This window comes from Gracilinanus agilis, chromosome 4 (genome assembly GCF_016433145.1).
Source record: "Gracilinanus agilis isolate LMUSP501 chromosome 4, AgileGrace, whole genome shotgun sequence".
Classification (NCBI taxonomy): domain Eukaryota; kingdom Metazoa; phylum Chordata; class Mammalia; order Didelphimorphia; family Didelphidae; genus Gracilinanus; species Gracilinanus agilis.
The window spans coordinates 275,558,570-275,571,089 of NC_058133.1; the positions used below are offsets into that span (position 1 = coordinate 275,558,570).

General features: G+C 35.9%; 1 pseudogene; it reads left to right on the forward strand.

Annotated features, from left to right (window-relative positions):
• The first annotated feature begins 2,889 nt into the window (after positions 1 to 2,889).
• LOC123246416 lies at positions 2,890 to 3,962 on the forward strand (annotated as a pseudogene).
• The last annotated feature ends 8,558 nt before the right edge of the window (positions 3,963 to 12,520 follow it).

Below are 12,520 nucleotides of genomic sequence, written 5' to 3' on the forward strand. Positions count from 1 at the left end.
ATATTGCCTGGGGTTTTCAGCAATTGACTGATATCTTTCTAGAGTTTTGATCATTTGGAATTTAATGAATATGCATTTTTGAATTTACTATTCACTCTGAAAGTCTAGATTGTAATAATTCTTTCGACAGATCAGTAATATACCCTGACTGATATTGAGACTTTTATCCTAAACTATAAATGATGAGGATTTTGATTTGTGAAGAAAAGTTTTTCTTTTTTTTATGGAGGACTTTTTTTAATTTAAAAATTTTTTAAATTTATTGATTATGAAAAGTTTTCCGTGGTTCCATGATTCACGTTCTTTCTCTCTCCTCCTCCCTGCCCCCTCCCATAGCCAACGCACAATTCCACTGGGTTTTACATGTGTCATTGATCAAGACTTAGTTTTATGGGGGACTTTTGATCTGAACTGTGATTTTAATTATCAGTTTGTGATAAGGGAGCATATAAGGGAACAGCCATATGCTCTAGCAATTTGAGGTCTGCCTCTGGGACAGTTTAAAAAACAACTAAATGAAAGTGGAGGTGAGATTCTTTCAACTTATCCATCTTGAAAAATAAAGCACTTAAGTAAGGGGGTCGGCAACCTTTTTGGCCGTGAGAGCCATAAATGCCACATTTTTAAAAATGTAATTTCGTGAGAGCCGTACAGTGCTCACAGTGCGGCTCCTGTAACAGCACCTGAAAAAAAATTGACTTTATGGCTCCTGCAGAAAGAGCCATATCTGGCCCTCAGAAGAGCCAGATATGGCTCGAGAGCCATACATTGCCGACCCCTAACCTAAGTGAACCCGAACCTGTCTGTGATTCCTGAGGTTTGATGGTGAGCCTTTAGGATCATAACTGAATTCAGACTGGAAGGACCTAAGTGGATGCTGTATGCATTTTGTCCCTGTCCCTTTTCCTCTCCTAGCAAATTCCTTATAACCAAGGCCTTTGATCAGTGAAATATATTGAACACTAGATTCAATCTTTATTAGTTTAAAGCTGAAATATCTAAGCTAGAGGTCTGTGACACCCAAGCTATTCAAATTGTAATTCCTTTGATACCCCCAGACACAATCAAATAGATAAGTTTTGGGCCTTGTCTGTCATTAATTATTTAAAATCCTTCCCCCATCTCAGAGTGGTACAACTGGGCAATGATCTGGGAACATCTAAATCAGGACATCATTCCAATTTAGTTTCATTTAGCATCATCAGAAACATTTTTCTGGCTTGAGCTGGAAGAATTGTCTGCACTCTCTTATCCCAGAAATGATTTATGTTCTATTTTTTGTTACTTCTAAGTGAAGTCTTGACTTGTTATTTATTGTAATACTAACACTTGTGAATGGGTTATATTGTGTACTGCAGGCAGAATACATAAGCATATGGAAAAGATTCAAGAGCATTTCTCTATATCAGAGTATAGAATGCTTAGTTTGTTGGAGTCTGGTTAAAAACTGATTGTGTTTGACTATAGATAAGTTGTCTGATACGATGTAGAACAATTTGCCCAGCTTTTTGCAAATGCCATCTCAAGTCTATTGTTATAATAGAAGAAAGAGGGGGCAGCTGGGTAGCTTAGTGAATTGAGAATCAGGCCTAGAGATGGGAAGTTCTGGGTTCAAATCCGGCCTCAGAAACTTTCCAGCTGTGTGACCCTGGGCAAGTCACTTGACCCCCATTGCCTAGCCCTTACCACTCTTCTGCCTATGAACCAATGCGCAGTAATGACTCCAAGACGGAAGGTAAGGGTTTAAAAAATAATAATAATAAAAGAAGAAAAAAGCATCTTTGGAGTGAATTCATTTACATTATCATCAAGCCTGAGCTTAGGAGTCACATGTTTGCAAAGTGCTGTCATCTAAGGCTCTTGCAGAAGGATGAGATTTAAGGGGCAATGATTGAGAATTAAAGCTAGAGAAGATTAAAATGAGTAACAACAAAAAATAACACAATAACAAATAATTGGAGTGAGATAATAATTGAAGTAAAAGTTTTCTAAGAAAGTAGAAAAAAATCAGATGACTACATGTATGTCAAATCTATTTCTAATTGTCTCTAAGGCATTAAGCATGTTCTAATACCAAATTGTAAAAACTGGATATATATAAATTTTTTTTCTAGCTCTAAAGGTTAAATCCTCAATGATTTTTTTTAAAACTTCCTTTAAGTTAGTTATTGGCAATTTTCCAAAAGCAGGTATCTAATTCAGACAAGAAATAAAGAACAGCAAAAAGTATAGGAAATGTAAATTCCCTAATGCAGATGTTCATAATTGGATATTTTTTATATTGTTAGTAATATTAGTATCTCAAGGTGGAGATAGCTCTCACCATTTGATCTATTGGCATTGTGTTAGATTGTATTTTGGGGGACCCTTCGAGCGGAGACTATGGAGCAGTGATTCCCAAAGTGGGCGCCACCGCCCCCTGGTGGGTGCTGCGGCAATCCAGGGAAGTGGCGATGGCCCCAGGTGCATTTTGGAACGTGTATTCAGTGCAGTAACCAATTTATTAACAAAAAAAAGAAACCAATTGCAAATAGTCAATCGCGGTGATTTAAGATTACTGTTGATGAAAATAGAGCCGAGGATTACCAAATTGGTAGCAGCACACCAGGTTCATCCTTCTTATTAAGATGATTTAGAATGTTTTAACTTTTTTTGTATTACATTCTATTCTGAGTTCAATAAATAGTTTCATAATTTCAAAGTTCAATCTTTATAATTTACACCTTTCTTTACTATATTTTACGAAAAAGGTAGAAACATTAATATATATATATATATATCTTTCCTATTAATTGCTATTAAAATTTTTAAAAATTAATTTCCAGGGCGCTAAGTAATATTTTTTCTGGAAAGGGAGCGGTAGGCCAAAAATGTTTGGGAACCACTGCTATGGAGGGACAGGAGGAGGACCCTAAGGAAGAGGAAGAGGAGGAGGAGAAGGCTGAGAAGATTGCTTCATGGTTGAAAAAGATTTTTGGTGATCAGCCCTTTCCAAAATATGAAGTGAATCCACAGACCACAGATATCTTGTATCATCTTTCAGAATGTATAAGAGTACTGAGGCAAGGATACTTCCTTGGTAACAGAAGACTTGAAACAGAAGGTAAGAGAATATGAATCAGAAGCCAGGTATCTCCAAGATCTTCTCATGGAAAGTGTCCAACTGTCCTTCACCAGTCTCTCTAGTATTGGAAGCAGCTCTCTTAATGCTTTGGTTGACAGTGCATTGGTGCCTGAAACAAAGGATACCTCCCTCACTAGTTTTATACCTGCAGTGTATCAGTTTGACTTCTCACAAGAGCAGAAATGAAGAAATGGAGCATGAATTGAGCAAACTGGGAAAAAAAATCTAACTGCAACTCTAATGCTAGAAAAATGTCTATGAGAGGACCTCAAGAAGGCAGAACTGCATCTTTTCATGGAAAGAGCCAGTGGATAGAGGAATTTCAAATATGGATTTTTTAAAAGCCAGATCTGATGATCTCAGATTAAGAATCAAATGGCTCAGGGCATTGAGAGCCAGGCCTAGAAACGGAAGGTCCTAGGTTCAAGTCTGGCCTCAGACACTTCCTAGCTGTGTGACCCTAGGCAAGTCACTTAACCCCCATTGCCTAACCCTGTACCAAATAAAATTAATATAGAAAGATATATATAAAAGATATTAGTGTTAAAAAAATTGTTAAAAAAGATTGCAGAGGAGCAACTTTCAGCTCAAGGGATGGATGCTTCTCTCTCTCTCATCAGTTGTTATTGACACTTTCTGAGTTCAGGAACTCAAACAACAGACTGCACCTTTGAAGAAGAGATTGGAATCCCTTTCAGACTTAATGCTGAATCCTTCTCTTGCTCAAGTGAAAATTGAAGAAGCCAAGCGAAAACTGAATTCTGTGGATGCTGAGATCACAATGAAGATGGACATGATGAAACTGCTACCAGATCAAAGTAAGGGCCGATTTACCTAATAAGTGAAATGAGTGGAAAAGGACTTAAAAAATTTGAGAGTATTTTTTGTCTGCCTCCCCTAATCCCTTATTCCTGTGTTCTTTGTATCAAATAATAGTATCCTTATTTATTTTTTAAAATCCCAATATATATTGACTTTTTATATCTTTTTATATCCAAATATGTATTTTCTTTAAACTTAAAATAAACTAGTATCTTGGTTGTCCAAAAAAAAAAAAGATCTATTTTCCAAGCAATTTTAGTTATTTTTCAGATTAATTATTTATTTTTATTTTTAATGTTTTCCCCTAGTTACATGTTTCATGTTCTTTCCCTCTCCCCAAACCCCCCTAACCCCCCTTATAGCCAACACACAATTCCACTGGGTTTTACATATATCATTTTCAAGCAATTTTTGAGAAAGATGCTATTAATGACCTGAACCAGGAGGAAGCAGACCTGCCAAAGAAACTGTTCTGAAGACCAACATGACTCCAGCTGACCTAAAAAATGACCACAATAGAAGATGACCCCCAGAAATCAGACTGCTGTATCATAAGGCTCTGAGTCTTTGGACATGACTGGACGGTTGGAGTTGGGTCACCTAACCCTTTCATGTCTCTCCCATGTGCTGTTTGTTTATAAGACCCTTGTGCCAAAAGGGGGAGTGCCTCTTAACGTCTCCCTGTCAATTCACTAATCAATCGTTTTTAACTACAAGTTGAGAAATACCCAAGCATCATAGTTACGCCCTTATGTAATGTATAGTCATCATATTTGGGATGCTTCATTGGGGAAAATGAGGCCCAGTTTCCCTAAGAAGCAGAGAAGGGATTGCAAGAATTTATTTTTCATCTACTGTATTATTTCTATATTAGGGAGAATACTTGGACCTGGCTCCATCCAATCTATAGATCTTTGCATTCTCTTTGTCCTTAAGAGTGTGGTCCTTTCATGATTCTGGTCAACAGGGAAGCTTTACAACGATTCTTTTCTTATGTCCATGACAAACAAATCCCCTATCTGTCTCTTAGCGTGGGGAAAGGCTAAGAGTTTGATGGACAACCTCCTAATTAGCTCATTGTCATTTGGAAATGTCTGGGAATGTTCAAGGGAGAGGTTGAATAATGAACTCCTAAAACTATTTATTAAGCTTCCTGACCCAGCTTCCAGGTCCCGGATCGTTCAAGAGGGCCATGGAAATCTGTATGTCACTTTATCGGTTATGAAGCTGACCTAACCAATAAACAGATATATATTCAATAAACTGATATTTATCACCCAGAATCGGTCTCTCAAGATCATTTTAATCATAACAGTTTGCATGTGTATGCTTCTTGCCTAATGCTAAAGGAATCTGCTTTTATTGTCCTAAACAGCTGATTATCTCAGGTGACTAAAGGATCAAACTTCCTAGTAACTTAAATACAAAATAGTCATTGGAAACTAAAAGTACTCTCTGATGCTTGACCAGCAGACCACTATGGGCAATTCAGAGTCAGAGGAACTTTACTCAAATGAATCAACTCATGGTGAATTAGTCAAATAAATTAGAGGGGGAAAAATAACCATTTGAAGATAACAATTTAAAAGAAAAGAAACAACATACCAAAATTTACATGATATAGCAAAATGCCAAAGTAAATAAAAAATGAATAAGGCAAATTCACAATAGAGAGGAAAAAAAAGGGAATTATCATAAACTGTTATACATAATTATATGCAGGAAAACTGAGAACTTAGAATAAATGAATGCACATTAATCTCTACCCAGATATTAAATGATCAGATTAAGAAAGTAAGAAACTATGATCCTAAATAATCCAATCCCAAAAATAGAAATCTAGTAAGCCATAAATTAACTACTAAAAGGGGAAATAACATCCTGACCCAGATGGATTTGCAATTTAATTCTATATAATATTTGAAGAACAATTAACATCTATGCTGTTTAAATTGTTCACAATAATTAGAAAGAAGGCAGTCTATCAAATTCCTTTTCAGAGACCAGTATAGTCCTCATACCCAAATACAGAGAAATAAAAAGTAGAAAAAGAAAACTATGGATCAATAGCACTAATAAATATCAATGCAAACATTTTAAATAAAAATTTGACAGAGACTACATCTATATATCCAAAAAATTATTCATTATGATCATCATACAACGGAAACAAGGATGGTTAAACATCAATAAAATTAATATAGTCCATCACAGATATTTAATAATGACTCAGTAGAGGCAGAAAAAGAATTTGACAAAATAGAACACTCCTACATCTGCATCTGGAGGAGTAAGGTGTCTTCTTCACGCTCATGGTGTCTGATGGGAGACTATGCTATAAGAAAGAGCCATTAAGTCTCTTCCCTTATGATTCCATATTTTAATCTCTACTGAATCATTATTAAATATATATGATTCCATATGATCCCAGAGAAATGAGGCTTCCTTGGTCTTTTCCCTTGTTCTTTCCTGTTCTAGAGACAGGGAATAGAAAGCCATAGAAATCTGGTATTTGGAATCCAGGATAGGTTTTGCAGCCAGAGAAGCAGGAATGCCCCAGGAGCAAGATAAGAATCTTTAGGAGTACCCTTTGGGACCCCATCCCACTAGCTGTCTTCAGGCATGAATGTGGTGGGACCAGTGACATGTTAGATCTGAGCAAAATTTTGAACCTAATCTCCCTCAGAGACTCAGACAGAGATTATGCCCCTCAGGAGTTGGAGGAAATGCTTGCACATTTGTCCTTCTATATTTTTGAATATACCTTTGGCTTTAAAGGTTCTCTGTTTTTAAATGATTAAATGGAACTAGGACACTAGACACTGGCCTCCTAATAAATGAAAGAAACATAAGTGATGGGAGCTCAGCCTGAAGGTAAAGAGACACCCCATAAATCTCTCAGTATACGGTGCATGAAGGATGGCCAAGGCAAAGGCACAGAGATGGCATATGGAAGTGTCATCTGTGAGGAACAGAGAGAAGACAAGTTTGGCTGGTTTGCAGAGTTCAGATGGAGTATAAAGTCTAATGAGGTTGGAAATATAAGTTGGGACTGGACTGAACAGGACTTTTAAAACCTGAAGAGAGGAGATTTTATTTAGTCCTAGAAACAACAGGAATCCACTAGAGTTGACTGAGAAGGGGAGTCCTGTGGTCGGGTCTATATTTAAGGAAAATTACTTTGGCAGATGCATATAGAATGGATTTATAAGGGGAGATACTCAAGGCAAGCAAACCAATTAGGGTGCTGTTGCAATAATCCAGGTACAATAGTGCATTGTTGATGGAGCTATGATTTGGTCCAACAATTCTGGAAGGAAATTTGGAACTATGCCCAGAAAGTTACCAAAATGTGCATACCTTTCGACCCAGCAATATTGCTACTGAGCCTTTATCCCAATGAAATCAAAGAAAAAGGGAAAGGATCTAAGTACTTTGCATCGATCAGAGTTGTCTTCAAGGGTTGAGTTCCCTCTATGTTATCAATGTATAAATTTTACTCCTGACTCTTCTCTTTGATTTGCATCCATTCATAAAGAGCTTCCCAGTTTCCTCTTAAATGATCAATTTAATCATTTTTTGTGATACAACAATAATCCACTGCATTAATATACCACAATTTGTTTAGCTATTCCTCAGTAAATAGACACCCCATTGGACTTTTTTTAGAGTATAGGCCTATTAGTGGTGTAGCTGGGTCACAGAGTATGAATAGTTTGGTAACTTTCTGGGCATAGTTCCTAATTGTTTTCCAAAATGACTAGAAAAATATACTAGTGTATTTGTTTTCTCACAATCTCTCTGACATTTTTCATTTTTGATAGTCTGATAAATATGCCATGGAACCTCAAAATTGCTTTAATTTGCATTCCTCTAATTATTAATGATTTCAAACATTTTTTCCACAGGATCGTTGATAGTTTGGCTATCTTCCTCTAAAAATGACTACATATTCTCTGACTATTTATCTATTGGAAAAATGGAAAAAAGGTTTTAGTCTTATAAATTTGAATCTGTTCCTTGTATACCTCAGAAATGAGACTTATCAGAGAAAATTTGTAATCAAGATTTATTTCTCAATTACCTGTTTCCCTTCTAATTTTTACCACATTAGATTTGTTTGTGCAAAACTTTTCATCTTTATATAATCAGAATTGATTGTTTTGTGGTGTCTGATATTCTCTATCACTTGGTTAGTTATGATTTAATCCAATTTTCCCTGCCATTTTTGTCAAATAATTAGTTCTACTTCTAGAAACTAGGGTCTTTGATTTCATCAAACACAATGTTCCTGTGTTTGTTTACCTTTGTATGTAGTTGGTTCTATGGGAATATGATTGGGAATTCTGATTTTAAATGATCACTCCATTGTAAATAGTAATCATATGGAAATAGATTTTGAACAATGATACATGTAAAACCCAGTGGAATGGCTCATTGGCTACGGGAGAGGGGAGGGAGGAGAGGAAGGAAAGAACATGAATCATCCAACCATGGAAAAGTATTCTAAATTAATTAATTAAAATTTGAAAAAAAGAAAACAAAAAACCCTTTGTATGAAGTATACCTAATCTATTCCACTAATCAATCCTTCTCTTTTTAAATCAGTACCAAATTGTTTTAATTATTTCTATTTTGGAGTAGTTTGAGATCTTGTTCTGAGAGATTATTTCCTTCCTTTTTTTTCATTTTCACTTTTTTTTTCATTTTTACCTGTTATGATTAAAATTCTCTGGAGACTGTATATTAGTTTATAATTTTTTATTATTATAAGTTAAAAAGAGAGAGAGAGAATCAAATGATCACCTGGCCTCTGCTAATTAATCTGAGTTTACTATGCTTGTCTAGCCAAAAATCACTATACCAGCCAGAGTCTCCAGTCCTAGAGTGCCAAGAGTGGAAAAGCCCACTTCCAATTCCTTCATCCCCTCTGTCTCTTTTTAAAAAATTTACTTATTTTAAAGTATTTTTCCCAGGTTACTTGATTCATGTTAGTCCCCGCTTTTATAAAACCATTGATGTCACTCCTTCTGGATCTCTCTGGTTGGACAGACTTGAACTCAGACCAGGTCAGAGCCCAGTCTTCCCAACACCGGGAGTCATGTGGGAGTAGAGGCCAGCCTCTTCCAAGAAGCCAAGGGGCCACAAGGCCTCCGGCATCCTTCCCTAGTATGCTCACACACTCAGTCAAAACGTGGGGCTGATACCAACCAAAATGTGTTTCCAAACAGAATAAGAGGTATAATTTATATTAAATTCACATATACCTTTGAGATTCTTGTTCTTTTATTTGCCCAGATGAATTTTGTTATTAATTTTTCCAATTCTATAAGATATAATTTTTGAAGTTTGGGACAACACAGAACATATAAATAAATTTAAGTAATGCTATCTTCTTTTATTATATCAGTGCAATCTGCCCACAAGCCATTAATGCTTCTTCAACTATTTAAATCTATTTTTATTTTAGTTAGATTTATGTGGTGAATATTGGTAGACCCCCTCATGTTTATAGCTTCTGCAGAGTTGGGTGGCACCAGAGTGCCTAGAGCACCAGCCCTGCAGTCAGGAAGATTCATTTCCCCAAGTTCAAATCTGGCTTTAGACACTTACTAGCTGGGTGTGATGCAAGACATTGAACTCTGTTTACTTCTGTTCCTTTATCTGTAAAAAGAGCTGGAAAAGCAAATGGCAAAAAACCATCTTTGCCCAAAAAAATCTCAAATGGGATCAAAAAGAGTCAGAAATAACAACAATGTTATTTTGAATGCAATTTCTCTTTTTTGGCTCTTTATAGGATTTGTCAATTATACATAGGAATACTAATGATTTATGTAGTTTTAGTTTTGCTGAAGTTATTAATTATTTCAATCCATTTTTGGTTTAGATTTGTATAGGCTTAAAAAGTGTATGGCAGGAGCAGCTGGGTAGCTCAGTGGATGGAGAGTCAGGCCTAGAGACGGGAGGTCCTGGGTTCAAATCTGACCTCAGACACTTCCCAGCTGTGTGACCCTGGCCAAGTCACTTGACCCTCATTGCCTATCCTTGCCACTCTTCTGCCTTGGAGCCAATACACAGAAGTTAAGGGTTTAAAAAAAAAAAAAGCATATGGCAAAGTCTCTCACTATTATAGTTTTACAATCTACCTTTCCCTCCAATTCAATTACTTTTTATTTAAAGGCTATTTTTATTTAGAGTATTGATACTAATCCATTATCTATGGTACCTTCAAGCATGATGTAATCCCTCCATTTTTTTCATTTTTTTATACACTTGTCTGTACTTGTTATATTAACATCTCTTTTCAACACTCCTATCCATATATACTATAGCATTATCTGACTTCATGATTGCTACCTGTGATTTTTTAAATTCAGCATGGGAGGAATTTAAAAATATATATTATTTTATACCAAGGTCCTAGATTATATTTATTTATATTATTATATAATATATTTATTACATAATTACATATTTGTATTATTATATAATATGGTTATTACATAATTTCATTTATATTATTATATATTTATTATATAATTATATGTATTTGTATTATTATATAATATATTTATTATATAATTATATGCATTTGTATTGTTATATAATATATTTATTATATAAATTTGTTTATTTCTATTATTGTATAATATATTTATTATATTATTATATTATTATATTTAAGATGTTGTTTTTATATCAAGGTCCTGGATAATAATGGCCATATTAGGGAGAATTCTGGAGGCAGGAATCAAGACGTGGCTCCATTCAATCTCTAGATTTTTGATTCTTTGTCCTATAATACTTTTCCTTTTGTGTGAATTAAATATTTAAGAGATCACCAGACCCCTGAAGTCTTCCACAGTAGTGGTCACAGAGTCAATTGTCTTCATTTGGGAGCTTGGCAGGAGAGATTCCAGATGGGCAGGAGTGAAGAGATGTGGCATGTAGGGACTGAAGTGAAAGCCTGATCAATGAGAAAACCTTAAGGAACGGTTAGACCAGTGGTTCCCAAACTTTTTTGGCCTACCACCCCCTTTCCAGAAAAATATTATTTAGGAAATTAATTTTTTTAAATTTGAATAGCAATTAATAGGAAAGATAAATGCACCTGTGGCCATCACCACTCCCCTGGATCGCTGCAGCACCCACCAGGGGGCGGTGGTGCCCACTTTGGGAATCTCTGGGTTAGACCAATGATGAGCTTGGTGTGTCAAAATTTGCCAAAAAAACAAGCATAACTTGGGTGGTGTGTCACTTCAAGAAAAAAAATAATTTAGTGATATTTACAGTTTAAATAACAAAAATGTATAATTGTAATATATAATTGTTTAAATATAAACAAAAATAGGTAAATTAATATAGGTAAAATTATCATGTATAGTGCACAGAGTGTCTGCACTACACTATAGAAAATGTTTCATCCTCAGCATGTGGCCCCATACTTCTCTGTATGAGGCTTCATGTAGCTGCATGTTATCAAAAATGGCTATGCGTGTCTGACACGTGTGTCATAGGTTTGCCATCAGGGGCTTAGACTGAGCTTAAAAAAAAGCCAGTGAAGCAGGCTCTCTCTCTGCCATTTTTTGGGGCTTGTGAAAGGGGCTCTCTCACAACCTTCCAGGCACATATCTATGTAAGCCATCTCTGGCGAGCTTCAGCCAGCAGGTAGGACCACACCAGGCTGGGAAGGTGGGAACTTGGTCCCTTGGGCTCTGGTCTCTTCCTGACCTTGGCTGGCCTTAATTTGTGTGGCTTGACCATGCAGGTAGCTGGGTCCCCTGGCCCCCATTTGTGAAATGGACCAGGACCCGATGACGCACATGGCTGGAGACTTTGAGTTAGGCTAGTATAATTTTCTTCTTTGTTTCTTTCTCTTCACTAATATATAATTTTAAATTTAATATAAAGTCTCCAAGATTAATTTTTATTCATCACATTTTGAATATGTAAAACCTTATCTGTTAGTTTGGGGCAGGGCTGCGGGTCTGATGAACTATCTCTTAATTAACTATCCCCAATTAAAGATGTCTTGGGTTGGTCAAGGGAGGGAATGAATAATGTTCCCAAACATGTACCTGGGCCAGGAGTTTCCATTTGTCTTATAATGGTGGAAAGAATCATTTTACCATAATTAGAATATCTCGACCAGTCAATTAATAAATTATTTTAAAATTTAAAAAAATCAGTCTCTCAGGGGACAGCTGGGTAGCTCAGTGGATTGAGAGCCAGGCCGAGAAATGGGAGGTCTTGGGTTTAAATCTGGCCTCAGACACTTCCTAGCTAGGTGACTGTGGGCAAGTCATTTTAGTTGCTACAAGCAGAAGTATAGTTTATTTTGTTCCACCCCTGTCATTTTAACCTTGTGTGAATTTTTCTGCTTCAAATATTTTTATTGTAAAGAACATGTTGTTAGATTGTGCATTTTCATTTCCAGATGTCAAATAACTTATTATACTACTCAGTTCTGTCCTTTTCATTAGGAATACTTAGAAATACTCTATTCCATTAGATATCCATTTCCCCAACCTCCATAGGATTATACTTAGTTTTTCCTGTAGTAGTAGTAGCTGC